The following is a 3,815-nucleotide window of genomic DNA, read 5'->3' as shown; positions in this document are numbered from 1 at the left end:
AAAAACTACAAGAACATTCTTGCAAAAAAGATTCCCAAATGATCTGGATTCTAAGTATGTTTTGTTTGATTGTTTGTTTGTGTGTTGTTTAACGTCCCTCTCGAGAATTTTTCACTCATATGGAGACGCCACCACTTGCCGGTGGAGAGCTACAAATTTTTGACCTATATTCGGCACTCAGGGCCATTGAGCAGTGAGGGATCTTTTTCGTGCCAGCACCTACTGCGACACGGGACGTCGGTTTATCCCGTCTCATCCAAAGTACCGGTCTCCACGTCCCACAGTGGGATTCGAACCCGCGACGTAAGGATCAACTCCTTACTCCGCGACTCTAGAGCAGACGCTCTAACCACTGCGCCACGCGGACGACAAATATGTTTTGGAAAAAATGTCCACTCCTGCAGCCAATAAAATTTTTCGGTCGGCCAATTATGGTGTCACAAATTCGACGTATTCAAGCAAATATGTGTGCTGGGAAAGATGTTTATTTTATTGTGTATATTCATACATCACCAACAAATTTTCGGAAACGCCAAACAATTCGACACACTTGGGGCGATCCACATCTCTTGAATATTTTTTTTAGGCTAGGTTAGTGTTTGTGCTTGGAGAAGTTGCAGACGATAAATTAAGTGATGACGAAAATAAAGATGGAATACAATCATTATGGGGATATTGTGCAGGAAGATTTCATTGACTCCTATAGAAACTTAACCTACAAAGGAATAGCTGCCTTTCGGTGGGCAAAACACCATTGTCGGAATGCTACTTTTGCAATAAAATCAGATGATGATATTATGATGAATCTTTTTAAAATTGTTGACAAAATAAAACTCAAAACGTTGAACAAGTATGGAACAAAGAACCTGATTCTGTGTAATCAGTGGGTACGAATGAAAGTGCTTAGGGACGAGAAAAGTAAATGGTATATTCCAAAAGCTGACTTCGAGCCGGAATTTTTCCCACCATACTGTTCTGGTTCAGCATTTATTCTCAGAGTTTTGGGTGGACGACTTTTACATCACCGGTGCCCTTACAAAGGCAATCAACATAAAAGAAAAACGTTGGAATTATTTTTGATATGCTAACCGGCAAAATTGTTGCCGAGATATTAAGAAACACGTCAAAGAACAAATATGCGTTTTCCATATATCTCAATTAAATTCTATTCATAAAATGTGGCAAAATTTAATTAGTAAGTGGAATGGAGGCTGACTCTAAAAACACAAATGCAACAACACAGAGATCCTGACGAAAATTCTCAGGTACATGTATAACCGAATAGACATTCTTGTTCATTGTACATTCCTGATGGTTTTTTGTAATTATTCTTATCTGCATGTTAACATTTTGTAAAAAATCATATTGTATATTTTTATTTTTTAACAATTTTTTATTTGGAAATTTTCTGAATAAAGCAGAATTTAGTTTGTGAAAGAATTTAGTAGATATATATCCCTCAATTACTATTTCTGTAATTAATGATGACACATCAAATCCCAACAAAAATTGCGTCTAATTTGAGCAAATACATGATATAAAAACAAGGGGGGGGGGAGATTTCCATGCTTTTTTTATAGGCGTTTTCATCTTCTATAGAGGGAAAATATTTTGGAATTGCATAAACATTAAATTTTTTTTTTTTTTTTTTTTTTTTTTTTTTTTTTTGAGAAATCATTTTTTGAATCATTAAAATACAAGACATGTACAAGACTATATTTAACAAGGCCGCAGGTGCACGTGGTCCTTTTGGTGAATTACATCCCTACCCTTAAAAGAATTATGACACAGAACTTTCATTATACTCTGTTCATAGGAAACCATGAATATAATGGTATATACGACACTTTATTACATGATTTTAGCATCTTTTCTATGAAAACAGCTTTAAAAAATAAATACGATTCTCAGTTTTGAAACTTATTACGTTAAACATAAAAGAAATGACTACGCATGTCTTGTTAAGGTTCAAAAGTCGTAATAGTGAAGAAATGTTATTGTGCAAGTGTTAATGTGTATTAATCCTTGTTGTTTTCATTGTTGAGTTTTGCTGTTATTCTGTGAATGAATATGTAAACTTTATATAAGCTAGAGCATAGACTGACAGCACATTCCGATTTCAAGTGTATTTGTTCTTACTGAATTTTACTAAATTATTTTCTTTTAATAAAATTTATTTTACTGATGGCTGAATCAACATATTCAAAGCAAATGAATTCAAAGATAATACTTTACACAAATATGCGTCAGCTGGATACAAATATTACAAATGTTCTGACTTTCAATTGTTTTATTGTTAACACTCCTAAGTTTTGAAGATTTGAGTAAGGGTACAACAATTGCTGTTTGTATTTATTTGGTATGCTTGTTTTACATTCTAAAGAAAAGTAAGCAATAAATTCTTGATTGCCATTGAGATGAATGTTATCATTAATACAGATACACAGTTTAACTTATGTATGCAGGAACATTTGTTAGAAGATAAAATTTTAGTATTTTTGTTTAATGCTTTTGCTAAAGATTGATCTAAAAGAATATTACAAACTAATCTTACATTTAGCCTAAAAGGTAATTTATGATTTTATCATTATTATATGTTTTGCTAAACAATAAACAGTTTTCTGAATTATGATTTTAACAATTTTAATTTTTTGTTTTGTTTCTTGCATTTTAATTCATTAATTACTCCAAAAAAAAAAAAATTCAAAATTTAAATGTTTGGCATAGACTTCTTTGAACTTCATGTAGAATGGCTCTCAAGAAAGATTTCAAATATGCTGAGATTGATCCCAACGAAAATTTGCCTTAGTTTGCTGATATTCAGTTTTGACTTGGACCCATCTCCATGAAATAGTTATCAGTGTCACAAAATAATTAAGTGAATAGGTCATTCTCCCTGTTTCCCCCTTAACCTACTTTCGTTCTTCAAGATTAATATTGCCTGAATTTGTATTCTCGATGTGGAACTGTTTGGTTTGGGCTATGACAGGTGCAAAGCTATGGGGTTTAGTTGTAGTCTAACAAAATGAATCGTAAATATCATATTTTCCAAGTTTTCTTTAAAAAAAAAAAAAAGAAACATTTGCAATTGTTGGTACAGAATTCTTCGGAGGCGATTGAAAAATGTTACACTGCATGGGCATTTCAAATGATTTCCCTCTCTTTCTTTAAACTTTATTGCCAGAAAATACTAGACTAGTTTAAATTGGTGAGTATGTTTGATTAATATCAAATATAAAACTTTACAACACATTTTAACATTGATGGTAAACAATAACCTTTCTTATATGGAGCTCGGTTAAAAGAAGATTACTCGGCTATTATTTACACACTGAATTGTCTACAGATGTTACCGTTTTTCCCGATCACGACAAGGAGCATACTTCGGGTGTGACTGGTCGACAGGGGATGCTCACTCCTCCATGGCACCTGATCCCACCTCTGATGTTTTTAGAGGTCCGTCTTTGCTCTGTTCTAAATCTGTATTGTTTCAATGGACTTTGGAGATTGATTACTGTTCTTTATCTTCATATTTCATAACATGAAAGTGTTTATACAAGAAAAGGGTATAACATTCGGTTTAAAGCCGGACTGGAAATCTCGATTAAAATAATTCGTATCTACAAGACTTAAGTTAAAAAGTTTGTGCATTTTTTCATTCATTTAATTAGTTATTTAATTAGTTAGCAAATTTGTCTATCAAATGTCCTATGTAATTCTATTATTAAGATAGCAATCCTTGAATTATAAATTTACAAGCAGCCATTTCGAGTGAGTATGATTATGTACTTGAGACCTATTTTGCATCGTCAGTG

General features: G+C 32.7%; 1 pseudogene; it reads left to right on the top strand.

The window, feature by feature from the left end:
• The first annotated feature begins 463 nt into the window (after nucleotides 1-463).
• Nucleotides 464-1,215, top strand: LOC133194288 (beta-1,3-galactosyltransferase 1-like; annotated as a pseudogene).
• The last annotated feature ends 2,600 nt before the right edge of the window (nucleotides 1,216-3,815 follow it).

The sequence above is a fragment of the Saccostrea echinata genome, unplaced genomic scaffold (assembly GCF_033153115.1).
Source record: "Saccostrea echinata isolate AGI-Se365-2 ecotype Australia unplaced genomic scaffold, CSIRO_AGI_Sech_v1 ptg000029l, whole genome shotgun sequence".
NCBI lineage: Eukaryota > Metazoa > Mollusca > Bivalvia > Ostreida > Ostreidae > Saccostrea > Saccostrea echinata.
This window is presented reverse-complemented; position numbering and strand designations above follow the sequence as displayed.